The sequence below is a fragment of the Mobula hypostoma genome, chromosome 10 (genome assembly GCF_963921235.1).
Source record: "Mobula hypostoma chromosome 10, sMobHyp1.1, whole genome shotgun sequence".
Taxonomy (NCBI): Eukaryota; Metazoa; Chordata; class Chondrichthyes; order Myliobatiformes; family Myliobatidae; genus Mobula; species Mobula hypostoma.
This window is the reverse complement of record NC_086106.1, coordinates 19,158,232-19,179,268: the sequence shown is the minus strand read 5'-3', so window position 1 is coordinate 19,179,268 and position 21,037 is coordinate 19,158,232. Positions and strand designations below refer to the sequence as shown.

General features: G+C 42.4%; 1 protein-coding gene across 3 annotated transcripts in view; it reads left to right on the top strand.

Annotated features, from left to right (window-relative positions):
• The window catches only part of LOC134352729 (uncharacterized), a 71,183-nt gene that overhangs the window by 10,117 nt on the left and 40,029 nt on the right, over positions 1–21,037 (top strand). For 2 of the 3 annotated variants that reach the window (XM_063060129.1, XM_063060128.1), the window contains exon 2: positions 10,186–10,301. The gene's annotated coding sequence lies outside the window, so the exon portion shown is untranslated. Of the gene's footprint in view, positions 1–10,185; positions 10,302–13,344; positions 13,364–21,037 lie in introns of those variants that run through there. The other variant, XM_063060130.1, reaches the window with a different exon arrangement.

Sequence of the window (21,037 nt, the reverse complement as noted above, 5' to 3'; positions counted from 1 at the left end):
AGTTAGAGCAAAAAGACAAATTTTAAAAATTCGTAAGGGAGATGGTAGTTTAGCTTGGAATTATTAAGATATTAATAAAATTTTTAAGACTATTACGGTGAGCTCTATAAATCTCAGTTTCAAGCTGACCCTTCTAATATGTATGCCTTTTTACAAAAGATTGATTTTCCTAGAATATCTGTTAAAGATCAGCAAATTCTTGATGCTCCTTTTACTGAAAGAGAAATTCAGAAAGCTATTCTTTCAATGCAATCTGTTAAAGCTCCCGAATTGGATGGTTTTACTGCAGGGTTTTATTTAAAAAATTGAACATTTGCTTACTCCTTATATGTTAGAAATGCTTAAAGATTCTTTTCTGTTAGGAGAGTTACCTTACACATTGTATGAAGCTTCTATTTCTTTAATTGTTATGAAATATAAAGACCCTACTGATTGTGCTTCATGTAGACCTATTTCATTATTAAATGTGGATGCCAAAATTCTTTCAAAAATACTGGCTAATCGGATGGAGAATATACCAGCTAAAATTATTTCTCAGGATCAAAGTAGCTTTATACAAGGCCGTTATTCTTTTTCTAACACTTGGAGATTGTTAAATATTATATACTCATCCCTCTCTAAGACTCCCAATGTGTTGTTTCTCAAGATGCTGAAAAGGCATTTGATAGAGTTGAATGGAAATATCTGTTTAAAGTTTTAGTGAAATTTAGCTTTGGTACTAATTTTAATAAATGGATTAGATTGATATATAAAAGCCCTATTGCCACTGTTATTAGTAATAACTGTAGATCCCCTTTTTTCCAACTTTCCCGGGGGATGAGACAAGGATGTCCGTTAAGTCCTCTGTTATTTAATTTGATGTTGGAACCTTTGGCTATTGCACTTGGTGAAGCTAAAAATATTCAAGGAATTTCTATAAATGGGACTGTTCATAAGATCTCCCTTTATGCGGATGATCTTTTGGTTTATGTTTCGAATCCCGAAGAATCTATTCCTACCTTATTGAAATTATTATATGAATTTGGATTGTCTGGAGGATATAAATTAAACCTGCATAAAAGTGAATTATTTCCTTTAAATGATTCAGCTTCTATATATGATAACATTTCTCTAAAAGTTACGGATTCTTTTAAATATTTGTGTATTATCATCACTAAAAATGATGGAGACCTTTATAGGGCTAATTTAGTTCCCTCAGTGGATTTTATGAAACAATTTTTTTCTAGATGGAATCCACTTACACTTTTGTTAGCAGGTCGAATTCATGCAGTGAAAGTGATGATTTTACCAAAATTTTTGTATGTATTTCAAAATATTCCTATTTTTTTAACGAAGAAGTCTTTTGATCAGGTTGACTCTGTTATTTCATCTTTTGTTTGGAATAATAAAAGACCAAGAATTGGAAAATGTCATTTACAAAAATTAAAAAAGGATGGAGGTCTTACTTTGCCTAATTTAAGAAGGTATTATTGGGCGATTAATATACGTTATGCGTGTTTTTGGTTATATTGGACGGATAAAAAGGAACGACCATCTTGGGTTGATTCGGAATTGAAAATTGTGAAACAATTTTATTTAACTTTGTTATTAGGAGCTCCTTTACCTGTACAATTAGCCAAATTTTCTATTCTAAATATAAATCCTATGATTAATCAATCATTACGAATTTGGTACCAGTTTTGAAAGTTTTTTAATCTTAAAAAAAATAACCTTCTTAGTTTAATTTATCAAAACGATTTATTTAAACCTTCACTTAGTGATCCAACCTTTTCTTTTTGGAGGAATAAAGGAATTTTTTCCTTTAGGGACTTGTTTCAAAAAGGTCGATTGATGTTGTTTGAGAAATTAGTAACTAAATACTCTCTCTCATATTCACATTTTTTGCAATATCTTCAGGTCAGACATTTCTTACAAGAATATTTAAGTATTTTTCCATATATACAAGACTCTGACCTGTTAGACATTATTTTAAAAATGAACCCTTTAGTGAAAGGTTTTATAGGGAAAATTTATAATTTACTATTACAACAGGATAATTATCCTTTATTTAAGATTAAGCAAGATTGGAAAAGAGCGCTTAATATGACCTTAATAATAGAGCATTGGTTGCGAATTTTGAAGCTGGTTAACTCTTCTTCGATTTGTGCCAGTCATTCTCTAATTCAATTTAAAATTGTCCACAGTTATTATTTGACAAAGGAGATGCTAGATGCAAAACTGAGATAGCTACATTGACACATATGTTTTGGTCATGTTCTGTATTGAAACAATTTTGGAAATCTATTTTTTCTACAATTTCTAAAGCTTTGAAAATCAATTTACACTTAATAAATTGACAGTTTTGTTTGGTATAATTCCTCAACATATTCACAGTATTTCTATATCTGACCAATACGTAATTGCATTGGTCACATTACTGGCTGGAAGGGCTATTTTATTAAAATGGAAAGATGCCTCTGCTCCCACTTTGATACAATGGTTCTCTCAGGTGATGTTATGTCCTAGTTTGGAAAAAATTAGAAGTCGAACTTTTGATCCTAGATTGGACTTCGAGAAAAGGTGGGGTTATTTTGCCCATTATTATCATTTGAGTTGAGTTAATAAAGATGGTCCTTTTCTGATGCTTGGGATTTGGTTGGCGGTTTGATGTCTTTTTTTTATGGGAGCTTGTACGGCGTATAACTCCGGACCTGTGCTCCAAATGGGTATTTTTTTTAGTTATTAGGGGTTTTTCTCTGTTTTAGTTAGTAGTGGTTCTTTTTTACTTTTTCTTTTTTCCATAAAACAAAAACTTTAACACTTTGTTTTTGATTATTATTGATAAAAAAAGAGCAGTTGAAACAGTATCAAAATATCTTTCCAATATTTTTTCAAGAAAGGACATGACCAAAACATATGAATTAAAGAAGCTACCTCAAAGTGATATCTATCACATACTGCATTTTTATGAGAATAATAACGACCTAATTTATCCTGAGACATATGAGCGCTATGCACTACTTTAAACTGTATCAAAGCATGTTTAGCACATATAGAGGATGAGTTAACCAATGGAAGAATTTTTCCCCATTTTTTAATCTTAAGTTCCCTTTCCCAAACGGTCTTAACTTTATTAGATACATCTGGACATATTTTCTTAATTATATTATAAATAATTGCTATTACACCTTTCTGAAAAGGATTTAAATCTAAAATTTTTTCCAAAATATCCGTTGAATATAAATTCGGGAAGTTAGGAGAAACAGTATTTATAAAGCTTCTAATCTGTAAATATCTAAAAAAAATGGGATCTAGGCAATTTATATTTATTAGATAATTGTTCAAAGGACATGAAACAATTATCCAAAGGTAGATCACAAAATCATACTATACCTTTAGTTTTCCAAGCCAGATATGCTTGATCCACAATAGAGGGTTGAAAGAAGAAATTAGAGATAATAGGACCTGCTAAAATAAATTGATTCAACCCAAAAAATATTTGAAATTGAAACCATATACATCAAGTATGTTTTACTCAAGCAACACTCCTCAAAGTTGCTGGTGAACGCATCAGGCCAGGCAGCATCTCTAGGAAGAGGTACAGTCGATGTTTCAGGCCGAGACTCTTCGTCAGGACTAACTGAAGGAAGAGTTAGTAAGAGATTTGAAAGTGGGAGGGGGAGGGGGAGATCCAAAATGATAGGAGAAGACAGGAGGGGGAGGGATGGAGCCAAGAGCTGGACAGGTGATTGGCAAAGGGAATGTGAGAGGATCATGGGACAGGAGGTCCCGGGAGAAAGGCAAGTGAGGGGTGGGAACCAGAGGATGGGCAAGGGGTATAGTCAGAGGGACAGAGGGAGAAAAAGGAGATTGAGAGAAAGAATGTGTGTATAAAAATAAATAACGGATGGGGTACGTGGGGGAGGTGGGGCATTAGCGGAAGTTAGAGAAGTCGATGTTCATGCCATCAGGTTGGAGGCTACCCAGACGGAATATAAGGTGTTGTTCCTCCAACCTGAGTGTGGCTTCATCTTTGTTTTACTATTGGGTTATTCATTTGTTAATACAATTTAAGAAGAGTAAAGGGAAACAAAGTCCCTAAAATAGAACCCAGTGAAAACCCTTGTAAAGAATTCCGTTCAAGATTTACCCACCGTGGACTTGAAGTTACATCCAAGTTCGCTAACCAAAATTTTAAATATCAAATATTAATTGCCCAACAGTAACATCTAAAATTTGGCAAAGCTAAACCCCCCTCCTTTCTAGATTTCTGAAAATGTCCATTACCTAGCCTAGGATTTTTGTTCTGCCATATATACGAAGAAAGTTTGGAATCAACATTATTAAAAAAGGATTTCGGAATAAAAATTGGCACCGCTTGAAATAAATATAAAAATTTAGGCAAAATAATCATCTTTATAGCATTCATCCGACCGATCAATGACAGAGACATTGGTGACCATTTAGTAAACAAAAGCTTAATCTGATCAATTAAAGGTAAATAATTAGCCTTAAATAAATCCTTATACTTTTTTCATAATTTTAACCCCTGAATATATTAAAAAAAAAGTCGGTCACCAATTTAAATGGTAAACATCCATAAATAGGAACCTGCATATTTAGGGGAAATAGTTCGCTCTTATTAAGGTACAAATTATAACCAGAAATATTTCTAAACTGAGCCAACAAAGATAAAATAGCGGGAATGGATTTCCCAGGATTAGAAATATGTGGGAGTCGGCCATCTGGCCCGTCGAGCCTGCTCTGCCATTCAATAAGATCATGGTTGATCTGGCCATGGACTCATCTCCACCTAACCTGCCTTTTCCCCATGACCCTTAATTCCACTACTATGCAAAAATCTATCCAACCTTGTCTTAAATACATCTATTCTACACCTTCCCATCCTATGTCACCTCTTTCTAATGATTTCATTTAATTTTTTGCCAACACAGCCATATCATGCCTTCTGCCAACCTGCCTGTCCTTTCGATACAATGTGTATCCCTGGATATCAAGCTCCCAACTATAATCTTCTTTCAGCCACAATTCAGTGATGCCCACACTGTCATACATGCCAATCTGTAGCTGTGCTACAAGTTAATCTATCTCATTCTGTATACTGTCTGAATTCAAAGATAACACTTTCAATCCAGCATTCATCACCTGTTTTTGATTTTTGTCCCCCTTTTGCATTGCAACTCATCCCATTGACTGCAGTTTTGCCCTGTCATCAGTCTCAGCTTGCTGGCAGTCTCACAAACACTGCCTTTGCTTGTAAACCAACAACTCAGTCCTCAGCCTTATCTCTCCATTTAATTGATTATCGATTAAAATTAGAAACTGCAGATAGATCCTTTTAAATTTTTAGGAATTTGGTTTGATAAAAAAACTGGTCAATATTTATTAAAGAAATAATAACCAAAAGTAAGAAAGTAAGGTTAATCAGTGGGGCAATGAGGACAACACCAGTGGTGGCAATGCAGGTGGAGTTGGGAGAGACACCTCTGCAACTGAGAAGATCACAGCTTGTGTTAACATATTGGGTAAACGTACAAGGGCCTGGAGAAAATCATCCAAGTAAACAGCTTTTAGATCGATGCTGGGAAAAGGAAAGAAGGAAATTCAGAAATTTTGCACGGACCATTGAAGGGAAAGCAGAAAGGACAGGAATTAGTAACAAGGCCCCGAGTGATACAGTGTCTTTTCCTGGGCTGACTCCATGACTGTGTGAAGCACCAGAGGTGGATCCTAAATTATTCAGAAAGAGATGGAAAAGTAGAGAAGTTAACTTAAATCAAGATATAGTTGAATGTTATGTAAATAATATTAATTATGGATATTTACAAATTTACACAGATGTTTCAAAAACGGTAATACTGTTGTAGATTAGGGGTAGGATTGGTAGTGCCTGATTTTAACATGAAAAAGCAGGTGAGGATAAACGATGTTTGCAGTGTATGCAGGTGAAATGACAGCTGGACTATTGGCTTTGCAGTGGGTGGAGAAAGTGAGACCATGCGAGTTGTAATATTGTCTGATTCAAGCACAACAATCCGGAGTCTAAAAGATGTACATTCAGTGGGAAAACCAGAGGTTGTATGTGGGATAATACAAACCTTATTTCAACTTAAAATAGCATCCAGAGAGAAGTGGGGTAGTTTAGGAATGCAGGAAAGAGTAGGAGGGAGGAGGTGATAATATCGAGACTGAAGTTTGGGCACACAGGGTTAAAGTACATTGTTTTTCATAAAGAAACACAACAATGGGAGGTGTGAATATTGTAATCAACAAGACAATCAAGGGGATGGACGATTTAAAAGTTATCTCAATACGATTTAATATTAACAGCATTTTGCAGAAAGGATCAGAGGATTATTGCTTAAAATTATAATTCTGTTACTTCAGAGCACAGATCTTTTTATATAAAATGATATATAAATATGGGGTCAAATATAAATATGTGGGTCATGACACGTTGACCCACACTCCAGTTCAGAAGGGGCGGTAATGCACCTTAAAAAGGATGTTTGCGAGAGTGTCGGGATGTAAACATACACAGGCCATTCCCACCATAGGCTATTTGCCGAAAGAAGAATTACGAGAAGGGAATAAACAAAGTAAATATCAGGAAGATTTAGTGAAGCAGACGTCCCACCTTCCTGTTTCTATCCTTGCCGCCATTGGTTAAAAGGACCGACGGTGTTCCCACCCATCTTCCACGGGATTGGAGAAACATGCAGACCGCCTGTCGCTATTGGTTGTTTGGAGGTCCGCATGTTCCCACCCATTGGTTTGTGCGCAGCTCCGTCATACCACTTGCTCTACCATTGGTCAGGTTTTTTTTAAAACGTGCGGAGATCGAATCGCCTAAAAAAATTCGGAAAGGTCCATTTGGTTCACAAAATTAGAGTGGATGGTTCATCAAAGCAGGAAAATTTTGGAGGTTATAAATTTTATGATTAAACACTGAAAAGTTTTGGAATAAAAGCGTAGCAGCTTTACGCCTGCGCTGAATGGTGATGTTTCCCGGTCATTGCCGTATAAATTATTATTTCCGTACGGTATCTCTGAAGCCTCGCTGAACATTGGGAGCGAACTTCCCATTTGATGGTCACATGTTGTGATGTTTTGAAAAAGGAAAACAATGTTTCATGGCAGTTGCGATCGTCTTCCAAATAATGAAATGGAGACTTTAGATACCCAAACGCCCTTGCGCGTAGAATAAGCTCTATCTCGAGTGGAACTGGAGACGAAGTAGGGTTGAGACCTTTCTTGTGGACTGAAAGACAGAGGGGAGGTGACCGGGGTAAAGAGGCGAGGGAAGGGTTAGAGTAGGTGCCGCCAGGTGAGCGGGTGGACAGGCGGATGGGGAATGGAATAGTGGCAAAAGGCTGAAGATAATGGAATCTGATGGGAGAGGAAGGTGGATCATGAACTAAAGGGAGGGAGGTGCGGAGGGCAGAGGGGAGTAGTGGGGACGGGAACCCGTGGGATGAGTGTGTGGGTTGTGTCACGGACTGGTATGGAAACACCCTTGAATAGAAAAGCCTACAAAAATGCATGGAAACAGTCCACTCCATCACAGGTAAAGCCCTTGTTGTGACTGTGAACGAAGTCACCAGAGAGACAGTGAAGCTGGTGGAGATAGAAGTCTTTATTCAGCAAAACAAGCAGCAGAGATCATACTCCAGACACTGTTGGAAGAAGAGGCCTGCCTGACCCAATATTACGTGACATTTTTATATGCTAAATATGAAACGTAACAGCAGGACAATTCTGTAGTTACAATGTTATTTGGAATGCTCCCTTTGAATTACATATAATTTTCAAATACCTCCATCTTCACATCCACACTCCATACACATAAAATGAATGTTAATTCCCACTGACTCTGGACCACATTCATGCACAAGCAGGTATCTGAGGTCGAATTTATCTGAGGGCAAGCAGTTATAGTGAGAGGGACAGAGGGAGAAAAAAGAGAGAGGAAAAAAATGTAATAAATAAACTAACAAATAAATAAGGGATGGGAGGTGGGGCATTAACGGAAGTTAGAGAAGTCGATGTTCATGCCATCAGGTTGGAAGCTACCCAGATGGAATACAAGGTGTTATTCCTCCAACCTGAGTGTGGCTTCATCTTGACAGTAAAGGAGGCCGTGGATAGACATGTCAGAATGAGAATGGGACGTGGAATTGAAATGTGTGGCCACTGGGAGATCCTGCTTTCTCTGGTGGACAGCCTTGCCCATCCTCTGGACTCCCCTCCCCCTTTCTTTATCCCTTGGCCTCCCGTCCCCTGATCCTCTCCCTTCTCCAGCCTCGTATCCCTTTTCCCAATCAACTTTCCAGCTCTTAGCTCAATCCCTCCCCCTCCTGTCTTCTCCTATCATTTTGGGTCTCCCCCTCCCCCTCCTACTTTCAAATCTCTCACTATCTCTTCTTTCAGTTAGCCCTGATGAAGGGTCTCAGCCCAAAACGTCGACTGTACCTCTTCCTATAGATGCTGCCTGGTCTGCTGCGTTCACCAGCATTTTTTGTGTGTGTTGCTTGAATTTCCAGCATCTGCAGATTTCCTCGTGTTTGCAAAAACTTCTATAGTTCTTCCGTGGTGTCTCAGGAAGGCAGCGTCCATTATTAAAGACCTTCAGCACCCAGGGCTTGCAGTTTTCTCACTGTTATCAGAGTCATAGTCATAGTCATACTTTAATGATCCCGGGGGAAATTGGTTTTCATTACAGATGCACCATAAATAATAAATAGTAATAGAACCATAAATAGTTAAATAGTAATATGTAAATTATGCCAGTAAATATTATAAATGTCCAGGACCAGCCTATCGGCTCAGGGTGTCTGAGCCTCCAAGGGAGGAGCAGTAAAGTTTGATGGCCACAGGCAGGAATGACTTCCTATGATGCTCTGTGCTGCATCTCGGAGGAATGAGTCTCTGGCTGAATGTACTCCTGTGCCCACCCAGTGCATTATGTAGTGGATGGGAGACATTGACCAAGATGGCATGCAACTTAGACAGCATCCTCTTTTCAGACACCACTGTGAGAGAGTCCAGTTCCATCCCCACAACATCACTGGCCTTACGAATGAGTCTGTTGATTCTGTTGGTGCCTGCTACCCTCAGCCTGCTGCCCCAGCACACAACAGCAAACATGATAGCACTGGCCGCCACAGACTCATAGAACATCCTCAGCATCGTCCGACAGATGTTAAAGGACCTCAGTCTCCTCAGGAAATAGAGATGGCTCTGACCCTTCTTGTAGACAGCCTCAGTGTTCTTAGACCGGTCCAGTTTATTGTCAATTCGTATCCCCAGGTATTTGTAATCCTCTACCATGTTCAGTCTGACCCCCGGATGGAAACAGGGGTCACCGGTACCTTAGCTCTCCTCAGGTCTACCACCAGCTCCTTAGTCTTCTTCACATTAAGCTGCAGATAATTCTGCTCACATCTTGTGCCAAAGTTTCCTACCGTAGACCTGTACTCAACCTCATCTCCCTTGCTGATGCATCCAACTATGGCAGAGTCATCTGAAAACTTTTGAAGATGACAAGACTGTGCAGTAGTTGAAGTCCGAGGTGTAAATGGTGAAGAGAAAGGGAGACAAGACAGTCCGCTGTGGAGCCCCAGTGCTGCTGATCACTCTGTTGGACACATGTGGTTGTAATCACACGTACTGTGGTCTGCCAGTCAGGTAATCAAGAATCCATGATACCAGGGAAGCATCCACCTGCATCGCTGTCAGCTTCTCCCCCAGCAGAGCAGGGCGGATGGTGTTGAACGCACTGGAGAATTCAAAAAGCATGACCCTCACAGTGCTCGCTGGCTTGTCCAGGTGGGCGTAGACACGGTTCAGCAGGTAGACGATGGCATCCTCAACTCCTAGTCAGGGCTGGTAGGCGAACTGGAGGGGATCTAAGTGTGGCCTGACCATAGGCCGGAGCAGCTATCATCAGGTAGGAGATACAGAAGCCTGAAGGCGCACACTCAGCGATCAGGAACAGCTTCTTCCACTCTGCCATCCGATTCCTAAATGGACGTTGAAGCTTTTGACACTACCTCACGTTTTTCATATACAGTATTTTTGTTTTTGTGCATTTTTTGATAATCTATTCAATATACGTAATTGATTTACTTGTTTGTTTATTATGTTTTATTTTATTTATTATTATATTTTTTCTCTCTCTGCTAGATTATGTATTGCATTGAACTGCTGCTGTGAAGATGACAAGTTTCACGTCACATGCTGGTGATAACAAACCCGATTCTGATTCTGATTCTGAACCGGAGGTGATCAGGGAGTTTAAGGTAAAGAACCCTTAGGAACTAGTGATAACAATGTGATTGAGATCAACTTGAAATTGGATGGGGAGAAAGTAAAGTTTGACATAGCAATATTTCAGTGGAGTAAGGGAAATTACAGTGGTATGAGGAGTTCACCAAAGTAAATTGGAAGGATCTGCGAGCAGGGATGTCAGCAGAGCAGCAATGCCATGTGTTTCTGGGAAAAATGAGGAAGGTGCAGGACATGTGTATTCCAAATATGAAGAAATACTCAAATGGTAAAATAGTACAACTGTGGCTGATGAGGGAATTCAAAGCTGATGTAAAAACAAAAGAGAGGGCATACAACAAAGCGAAATTATTGGGAAGACAGAGGATTGAGAAGTTTTTAAAAACCTACCGAGAACAATGAAAACAATCATTGGAAGGGAAAAGATAAAATATAAAAGCAAGCTAACAATAATATCGAAGTGGATAGCAAAAGGTTTTTGTAGTATGTAGAAATTAAAAGAGAAATGAGAGTGGATATAGGACCGCTACCAAATGAGGCAGGAGAAATAATAAATGGGGAACAAGGAGATGGCAGATGAATTAAATGAATATTTTGCATCAGTCTTCACTGTGGAAGACACAAGCAGCATGCCTGATGTTGTAGTGTGGGAAGGAAGAGAAGTGGGTGCTGTTACTATTACAAGGGAGAAGGCTGAAGACCTAAAAGATCATAAGTCACCCAGACCAGAGAAACTGCACCCTAGCGTTCTGAAAGAGGGAGCATTAGAGATTGTGGTGACAGTGGAAATGATCCTTTGAAAATCATTGGACTCTGGCATGGTGCCAGAGGACTGGAAAATTGCAAATGTCATTCCACTCTTTAAGAAAGGAGGAAGGCAGCAGAAAGGAAATTATAGACAAGTTAGCCTGACCTCAATGGTTGGGAAGATGTTCGAGTCAATTTTCAAGGATGAGGTGACGGAGTACTCGGTGACCCAGGACAAGATAGGACAAAGTCAGCGCGGTTTCCATCAGGGAAAACCCTGCCTGACAAACCTGTTGGAATTCTTTGAGGAGATTACAGGTAGGATTGATAAAGGGGATGTAGTGGATGTTGTATATTTGGACTTTCAGAAGGCCTTTGACAAGGTGCCACACATAAGGCTGCTTAGCAAGTTAAGAGCCGATGGTATTTCAGGAATGTTACTGGGATGGGTAGAGCATTGGCTGATTGGAAGAAGTCAGCGAGTGGGAATAGAAGGATCCTTGGCTGGTTGGCTGCCAGTGACTAGTGGTGTTCCGCAGGGGCAGTGTTGGACCCACATTTTTTATGCTGTATATAAATGATTTAGATAATGAAACAGATGGCTTTGTTGCCAAGTTTGCAGATGATACAAAGACTGGTGGAGGAACAGGTAGTGTTGAGGAAACTGGTATGATGCAGATGGACAGACGGATTTGGAGAATGGGCGAGAAAGTGGCCAATGAAATATAATGTTGGAAAATGAATGATCATGGTAGGAGAAATAAATGTGTGGAGTATTTTCTAAACAGGGAGAAAATCCAAAAATCTGAGATGAAAGGGACTTGTGAGGCCTTTTGCAGAAGACCCTATAACCATATAACAATTACAGCACTGAAACAGGCCATCTCGGCCCTTCTAGTCCGTGCCGAACGCTTACTCTCACCTAGTCCCACCGACCTGCACTCAGCCCATAAACCTTTCCTTTCCTGTCCATGTACCTATCCAATTTTTCTTTAAATGACAATATCGAACCTGCCTCTACCACTTCTACTGGAAGCTCATTCCACACGGCCACCACTCTCTGAGTAAAGAAGTTCCCCTTCGTGTTACCGCTGAACTTTTGCCCCCAACTCTCAACTCATGTCCTCTTGTTTGAATCTCCCCTTGTCTCAATGGAAAAAGCTTAACCACGTCAACTCTATCTGTCCCACTCATGATTTTAAATTCCTCTATCAAGTCCACCCTCAACCTTCTACGCTCCAAAGAATAAAGACCGAACTTGTTCAACCTTTCTCTGTAACTCAGGTGCTGAAATCCAGGTAACATTCCACTAACTCTTCTCTGTACCCTCTCCATTTTGTTGACATCTTTTCTGTAATTCGGTGACCAGAACTGTACACAAGACTCTAAATTTGGCCTTACCAATGCCTTGTACAATTTAACATTTCATCCCATCTCCTATACTCAATGCTCTGATTTATAAAGGCCAGCATACCAAAAGCTTTCTTCACCACCCTATCCACATGAGATTCTACCTTCAGGGAACTATGCACCATTATTCCTGGATCCCTCTGTTCTACTGCATTCTTCAATGCCCTCGCATTTACCATGTATGTCCTATTTTGATTAGTCCTTCCAAAATATAAAGGTAAACTTTCAAGTCAAATCGTCACTTTTTATTGTCATTTCGACCATAACTGCTGGTACAGTACACAGTTAAAACAAGACAACCTTTTTCAGGACAATAGTGCTACATGAAACAATACAAAAACTACACTGAACTACGTAAAAGAATGCAAAAACTACATTAGAGTACAGACCTACCCAGGACTGCGTAAAGTGCACAAAACAGTGCAGGCATTACAATAAATAATAAACAAGACAATAGGCACAGTAGAGGGCAGTAGGTTGGTGTCAGTCCAGGCTCTGGGTATTGAGGAGTCTGATGGCTTGTGGGAAGAAACTGTTACATAGTCTGGTCATGAGATCCTGAACGTTTTGGTGCCTTTTGCCAGATTACAGAAGGGAGAAGAGTTTGTATGAGGGGTGCATGTGGTCCTTCATAATGGTGTTTGCTTTACAGATGCAGCGTGTGGTGTAAATGTCTGTATTGGTGGGAAGGGAGACCCTGATGATCTTAGCTGACCTCACTATCCGCTGCAGGGTCTTGCGATCAGAGATGGTGCAATTTTCGAACCAGGCAGTGATGCAGCTGCTCAGGATGCTCTCAATACAACCTCTGTAGAATGTGGTGAGGATGGGGGTTGAGAGATGGACTTTTCTCAGCCTTCGCAGCAAGTAGAGACGCTGCTGGGCTTTCTTTGCTATGGAGTTGGTGTTGAGGGACCAGGTGTGTTTCTCCGCCAGGATGATTCGATGGTGAGGAAGGCAAATGCAATGTTAACATTCATTTCAAGAGGTCCAGAGTACAAGAGCAGGGATGTGATGCTGAGGCATTATAAGGCACTGGTGAGGCCTCACCTTGAATATTGTGCACAGTTTTGGGCTCCTCATCTTAGAAGAGATGTGCTGGCATTGGAGAGGGTCCAGAGGAGGTTCACAAGGATGATTCCAGGAATGAAAGTGTCGTAATATGAGGAACATTTGATGCTTCTGTGTCTGTACTCGCTGGAATTCAGAAGGATGAGGGGGAATCCCATTGAAACCTGTTGAAAATTGAAAGGCCTGGACAGAGTAGATGTGGAAGGGCTGTTTCCCATTATGGGAGAGTCTAGGACAAGAGGGCACAGCTTCAGGATAGAAGAGCGTCCATTCAAAATAGAGATGTGGAAAAATTTCTTAAGCCAGAGGGTGATGAATCTGTGGAAGTTGTTCCCACATGCAGCTGTGGAGGCCAGAACTTTGTGTGTATTTAAGGCAGAGATTGATAGGTTCTTGACTGGACATGATATCAAAGGTTGTGGGGAGAAGGCTGGGAAGTGAGGTTGAGGAGGAGATAAAAAAGGGATCAGCCATGGTTGAACGGTGGAGCAGAGTAGATGGGCCAAATGGCCTAATTCTGCTCCTATGTCTTATGGTCTAAAATAAATCTCAGGGTAGTATATGGCGGCATCTATGTACTCTGGTAATAAATTTACTTTGAACTTTAGACTTTCAGAAGGCCTTTGACAAGGTGCCACACATGAGGCTGCTTACCAACTTAAGAGCCCATGGTATTACCAGAATGATACAGAGGGTGGAGGATGAGAAAGAGACAGTGTTGTGGGTCAGGGAGATTAGGAGGCGGGAGGTAAGGGACAGAGGAGGGGAGCAGTTATTGGATGCTGAAGAAATCAATTTTAAAGCTGTCAAGGTATTGGCTCCCCTGGAGAATATCAGCACCCCCAGGACCTGACCGTTTACTGTGAAAAACTTTGCCTGGTTTGACTTCACAAACTGGAACATCTCATGCAGAGTCACAGAGCATGGAAATAGGACTCTTGGCCCAACTGGTCAATGTGGACCAAGTTTCGCATCAAAGTTGCCCAGTTGCCAGTGCGTACCCCACATCCCTCTAAAACAAGTGTTCCCAACCGTTTTATGCCATTGACCAATATCATTAAGCAAGGGGTCCATGTACCGAAGGTTAGGAACCCCTGCTCTGAATCCTATCAATCCATGTACTTGTCCAAGTGTTTTTTTAGTGTTGTTCTTGTATCTGCCTCACCCACTTCATCAGGCAGCTGATTCCATATGCAGACCATCCTCTGGTTGAAATCTTGTGCCGTCTGTTCCCATTAAATCTTTTAACTCTGTCCTGAAAACTGTTCCCCCTTGGTAGGTGATGGGTGGGAGTGACAAAAGGCTGAAGATAATAAAATCTGATGGAAGATGAAGTGAGGCCTCAACAGTGTTTTATAAAGTCTCAACGTTACATCCTGGTTTTAATATTCCAATTCTTTGGAAATAAATGCTAACATCTCATTTGCCTTCCTCACCACGGACTGAACTTGCAAATTAACCTTCAGAGAATACTGCTCATTTGCTCTCAGTTCCTTTGTGCCTCAGAGTTTTGTATTTTCTGTCCACTCAGTCTATAGTTAAAGCTTTAATTTCTTCTACCAAAGAGCATGACCATGCAATTGCTGACACTGTATTCCATCTGTCACTTCTTTGCCCAGTCTGCTAATCTGCTTAAGTCTTTCTGTAGCCTCCCTAAAAACTACCTGCCCCTCCCCCATGACAAACTCGCCAATAATTTCATTTCTTCTGTCTCTCTCCCTTCTTGAAGAGTGGAGTGACATTTGCAATTTTCCAGTCCTCCATTCCAGAATCCAGTGCTTCTTGAAAGATCATTACCAATGCCTCTATATTGTCTTCATTCACCTCTTTCTGAATGTTGTGGTGTGCACCATCTGCTCCAGGTGACTCACCTACCTCAGTTTCTCAAGAATCTTCTCCATGGTAATGGTAGCACACTTCATGACCCCTGACACTTGGAACTTCTACCATACTGCTTGTGTCTTCCACAGTGAAGACTGATGAAATGTATTTATTCAGTTCTTCGGCCATTTCCTTGTCCCTCATTACCACCCTCCCAGCATCGTTTTCCAGTGGGCCGATATGACCTCTCACCTCTCTTTGACACTTCATATATCTGAAGAGACTGTTGGTATCCTCATTAATATTATTGGCTAGTTTACTTTCGTATTCCACCTTTACCTTCTTACAGACTTTTTCAGTTAACTTATGCTGGTTCTCAAAAGCTTCCCAGTCCTCCAACTGTCATGGTCTTGTCCGTGAAGTCCACATTCCGGTTCATTGTCCGGTCCTTCGATCCATATTCCAGGTTTTCCCTGTTTTCCCAGGTTCTATTGGGTGCCTTAATTGAGGCACCTGATTCTCGTTTTGGGCTGGCACATAAATATCTCTCAAACCAAGAATTCCCTGCTGGACTGTTCCCTTCCCCTTCCTTCTGAAGCCCTGCCTGCATCCCCGTCACGTTCAACTGCCAGAGTGAGACCGGAGCCTTTCCATGCCAAGATAAGGAACTATTTATTGTTGAGTTTGGAACTATCTCTTTGTGTCCCCGTGTTTAATGTCTGTGTCAAAGAAGAGTCCCGGCCCTAGGTACTGTTCCCAAGGAGGGGTCCCGGCCCTGTGTTCTGTGTTCCAAGTTCCAGGCGCTGTTTTCCAGTCCTGTCCAGTCAAGGCTTCGTGTTCTCGTCCAGTCCAGGAGTCCCTTGGCAGTTTACCCGGGCAGTTCCCTTGGCAAGTATCCTCAGCAGAAAGGGTCCGGGCCCTGTGTCCCAGAGCCTAACAAAGCCGAGTCTAAGAGCCGAGCCAGACCGAGTCCAAGAGCCACGTCCTGCCCTTGGGTACCTGAAGTCCAAGGCTCTGAGTGTCCAGTTCAAGTCCAACGCTCTGTGTTCCAAGACCAAGCCCCGCGTCCCAGAAAGGGAAGTTAGAGAAGTCAATGTTCATGCCATCAGGTTGGAGGCTACCCAGACGGAATATAAGGTGTTGTTCCTCCAACCTGAGTGTGGCTTCATCTTTACAGTAGAGGAGGCTGTGGATAGACATGTCAGAATGGGAATGGGATGTGGAATTAAAATGTGTGGCCACTGGGAGATCCTGCTTTCTCTGGCGGACAGAGCGCAGGTGTTCAGCGAAGCGGTCTCCCTGTCCGCGTCGGGTCTCGCCAATATATAAGAGGCCACATCGGGAGCACCGGACGCAGCAACTTTGATATGCGTTGCTTACATTTACAGCATCTGCAGAATTCCTGTTGTTACCAGCAACTTTGATGTGTGTTGCTTAAATTTACATCATCTGCAGAATTCCTGTTGTTCTGATGTCACGAACATCGACTTCTCTAACTTCCGCTAATGCCCCACCTCCCCCTCGTACCCATTCTGTTACTTATTTTTATACACATATTCTTTCTCTCACTCTCCTTTTTCTCCCTCTGTCCCTCTGAATATACCCCTTGCCCATCCTCTGGGTTCCCCCCCCCCGACCTGTCTTTCTTCCCTGACCTCCTATCCCATGATCCTCTCGTATCCCTTTTGCCAATCACCTGTCCAGCTCCTGGCTCCATCCCTCCCCCTCCTGTCTTCTCCTATCATTTTGGATCTCCCCCTCCCCCTCCCACTTTCAAATCTCTTACTCACTCTTCCTTCAGTTAGTCCTGACGAAGGGTCTCGGCCTGAAACGTCGACTGCACCTCTTCCTGGAGATACTGCCTGGCCTGCTGCGTTCACCAGCAACTTTGATGTGTGTTGCAAATATTTTCCATCAGTCTTCACTGTGGAAGGCATGAGCAGTATGGTGGAACTTCGAGAGTGTCGGGAGCAGGAGTGGGTGATGCTCCCATTACTTGGCTGAAGAGACTGTGGAGGCATTAGTAATGATCTTTCACGAATCAATAGATTCTGGAATAATTCTGGAAGACTGGAAATTTCCAAAAGTCACTCCAGTTTTCAAGAAGGAAAGAGGCAGAAGAAAGGAAATTGTAGGCCAGTTATTCTGACCTCAGGGGTTGGGAAGAAGTTGGAGTCGATTGCTAAGGTTGTGGTTTCCAGATACTTGGAAGCACTTGATAAAGTAGGCTGTAGTCAGCATGGTTTTCTCAAGGAACACCTTGCCTTAGAAATTTGTTGGAATTCTTTGAAGAAATATCAAGTAGAATAGACAAAGAAGAATTGGTGGATATTGTGTACTTGGATTTTCAGAAGGCCTCTGACAAGTCACTGCCCATGAGGCTGCTTAACAAGTTAAGGCAGATGGAATACAACGTTCGGAATTGAACGGTCATGCGCTTTGGTAGAAGAAATAAAAGGACAGACAATTTTCTAAATGGACAGAAAATTCAATAATCTGAGGTGCAAATGAACTTGGGAGTCATTGTGTGGGCTTCCCTCAAGGAATTTGCAGGTTGAGTGGGTGGTGAGGAAGGCAAAAGTGATGTCAGCATTCATTTGAAGAGGACTACAAGATAAAAGCAAGGATGTAATGTTGAGGCTTTACAAAGCACTGGTGAGGCCTAATGGAGTACTGTGAGCAATTTTGGGCCCCATATCTGAGAAAAAATGTGCTGACATTGTGCAGAGTTCAAAGGAGATTCTCAAAAATGATTCTGGGATTGAAAGGCTTGTCACATGTCGAGCATTTCATGTGCTCACTGGAATTCAGAAGAATGAAGGATGACCTTATTGAAATCGATCAAATGTTGAAAAGCCATGTTAAGAGTGGATGTGGAGAGGATGTTTCCCATGACTGGAGAGTCTAAGACCAGATGATACAGCCTCAGAAAATAGGGGTTTAATTTAGAAGATGAATTCACTGCCAGAGGTGGCTGTGGAGGCCAAGTCTCGGCATATTCAAGGTAGAGGTTGATAGATTCTTGATTAATCAGGGTATGAAGAGATATGGGTAGCAGACAGACAATTGGGGCTGAGAGGGAAAATGGATCAGCCATGATAAAATGGCGAAACAGACTCGATGGGCCAAATGGCCTTGGGGTAGATTAGGATTAGTGAGCAAGGGTCTGTGTGTGAGAGATTATGTCTCATGGATTTCCTCTGTTTAGTCCTGCTCCACCTTCCATAAGACCATAAGGTTTCTAGCTTTCTGTTCCCATTAGTTCATTCCTCATCTATTAGGGCATAGAAGTTTAGCAGGAATGGCTCCAGGGGCAGTGTTTTGCACTCTGTGTGGGATGTGGGAAGTCTGGGAGACTCCAGTCTCCCAGGTGAACACATCTGCTCCAGGTGCAGCGAGTTGCAGCAACTGAGAGAATGTATTAAGGAATTAGAGCTGCAGCTCGATGACCTTCAACTCATACAGGAGAATGAGGAGGTGATCGACAGGAGGTACAAGGAGCTAGTTACCCTTAGGTTGGGGAAGACAAATGACTGGGTGAATGTCAGGCGAAGAAGGGGAAATAGACAGCTTCTGCAGAGAACACCCGTGGCTGTTCCCCTCAATAATAAGTATTTAACTTCAGATAATATTGGGGGGCTGACCTGCCAGTGGGGAGCCAGAGGGACCGGGTCTCTGGCACTGATCTGGTGATGTGGCGCAGAAAAGCAGAGAGGTGAAGAGGAATGCAGTGATGATAGGAGATTCCTCAGACAGCAGGACAGAGACGAGGTTCTGTGGGCACGATTGAATGTCCCAGACTGCAACTATCAGGACTGCTAAGACCGTCCAGTATCGGGAGGACTGTGACGGTAGCAGTCACTACTCCCATCGGTCAGTTTGACATCCAGAATCAGGATTAGAATCAGGTTTATTATCACCGGCATGTGTCGTGAAATTTATTGACTTAGCAGCAGCAGTTCAATGCAATACATAATATAAAAGAAAAAATAAATACTTTATACTTTATTGTCACCAAATAATTGATACTCGAACACACAATCATCACAGTGATATTTGATTCTGCACTTCCCACTCCCTGGAGTACAAATTGATAGTAAATATTAAAAATTTAAATTATAAATCATAAATAGAAAATAGAAAATGGAAAGTAAGGTAGTGCAAAAAAACCGAGAGGCAGGACCGGATATTTGGAGGGTATGGTCCAGATCCGGGTTGTAATGAATAAATAAATTTCAGTTTATGTATCTTGAATAGATTAAAAATCATGCAAAAACAGAAATAATATATATTAAACAAGTGAGGGAGTGTTCGAAGGTTCAATGTCCATTTAGGAATCGGATGGCAGAGGGGAAGAAGCTGTTCCTGAATCGCTGAGTGTGAGCCTTCAGGCTTCTGCACCTCCCACCTGATGGTAAAAGTGAGAAAAGGGAAGGGTCTGGGTGCTGGGTGTCCTTAATAATGGACGCTGTCTTTCTGAGACACAACACCTTGAAGATGTCCTGGGTACGTTGTAGGCTGATACCCAAGTTGGAGCCAACTAAATTTACGACCCTACTTTTGGTCCTGTGCAGTTTGTCGAAGATGACGCCGGTAACCGGCGACTTTGCGTGAGCCGTCCCGAGCAAACTGCCCTCTCCACTGTCCTGTACCTGAGAAACCCTTCTAAAACTCCAGTTTAGAAAGATAAAGTTCAACATCACTCTGGCGAAGCTACTGACCCAGCTGGAGACCACCGCGCCAGAACTGCTTCTTAAACTCCTGACCGCACCTGGACCCGACCACGTTCCCGGAGACCCGCGGTCTGCTACCGTGCCGGAGCGCTTGGAGACACGGCCCATTCCGACCAGCACCTCTCCGGAGCAGACGACCACACAGAAGTGACGGCGGAGACCTCAAGGTGCCCCAGACGCTTCCCCGGAGCGACCACCGTAAATCCCCATTGGTGGCCATCCACAGCTGCTGGAAGATGAGACCTCCACCGCCAAACTCGGAAATCGAGCGCGAGGCTCGGCTGGAGTGGAGGCCTCCGCAACGGTGACTCGGTTTGCAGACTTGTTTCAGCCAGGAGCCCGGCCATCCGGGATTTAGTGTCGGCTTCGGGGTCCGACCCAATCGACAGCCCAGCCCTCGGCAGCTGGAAGTGGCAGCGAAGACTCCCCCACTCGGCCCGACCCGGACTGTCCAACGACGCGACCAGCCGATCGATCCCCACGGGATGCGTCCACCTATCTCAAAGAGCTGACAACAACACACTGATATCGATGGAAACCTGGAAAGATGCACTATTTACCGAGGAAGCGTGGGAAAAGAGCTGGGCTGCTGGTCAGATTGAAGCTGAGGGGCTTCTGGGTCTCTATGCCCACCATCGTGCTAGCTAATGTGCAAGCCATAGAGAACAAGGTGGATGATCTTAAAGGGAGATTCACCTACTGCAGGGAGATGAGGAACTGCTGTGTATTCTGTTTCACTGAGACCTGGCTCTCCCCTGCCAGGCCCGACTGTGCCATCCGACCGGAGGGATTTTCGGTCCATCGGATGGACCGCACGGCGTCTTCAGGCAAGACGAGGGGAGGTGGTGTCTGCCTACTGATCAACACTGGGTGGTGATCGGACACAGTGGCACTGACAAGCTCCTGCAGCTTTGCTCATTACAGCCGGGGACTTTAACCAGGCCAACCTCAGAAAGGCGCTGCCAAAG